The following is a 668-nucleotide window of genomic DNA, read 5'->3' as shown; positions in this document are numbered from 1 at the left end:
AACCAATACTTATATATCAGACACATCATACAAGACTATCGGCTGAACCTATAATAGTAATTATTTCACAATATTTGTAAATCAAACCATCTGCCTATATACCCTCAATTTATACAGTAATGTACATCAATTATTTCTCAATAAATCTGGAAAAAAAGACTATAGGCCATTTAAGTTGTTATAACATTTTGTCATTACAAATAACATAGAGCAAGAATAATTAGATAGAAATGACTGAGAAAATGTTAAAAAGGAAAACAAAAATGTTTTAATAATTTAGCAATTTAGGTTCATAAATTATTATTATTACATACATGAGTCTCAAAAAATAAAAATATATCTAAAAATCATCAGTAGTGAACACTAATATTTTTCTATATTATCTCAAGATGGAATTTTGTAATGTTGACCACCCTACTCTATAGCATATGTTTTTTTTAGTTTTTTAATTTATTGAGGTGACATTGGTTAACTAATTATATAGGTTCCAAGTTTACAATTCAGTAATACATCATCCATATATTTCATTGTGTATTCACCACTAGAAGTCAAATTTTCTTCTGTCACCATATATATGACACCCTTTACCCTTTTCTTCCTCTTACCTCCCCTCTACTTCCCTCTGGTAACCACTAAACTATTGTCTGTGTCTATTAGTTTTTGCTTTT

Source organism: Pteropus vampyrus, unplaced genomic scaffold (genome assembly GCF_000151845.1).
Source record: "Pteropus vampyrus isolate Shadow unplaced genomic scaffold, Pvam_2.0 Scaffold1093, whole genome shotgun sequence".
Classification (NCBI taxonomy): domain Eukaryota; kingdom Metazoa; phylum Chordata; class Mammalia; order Chiroptera; family Pteropodidae; genus Pteropus; species Pteropus vampyrus.
Note: the sequence above shows the minus strand (reverse complement) of the source record.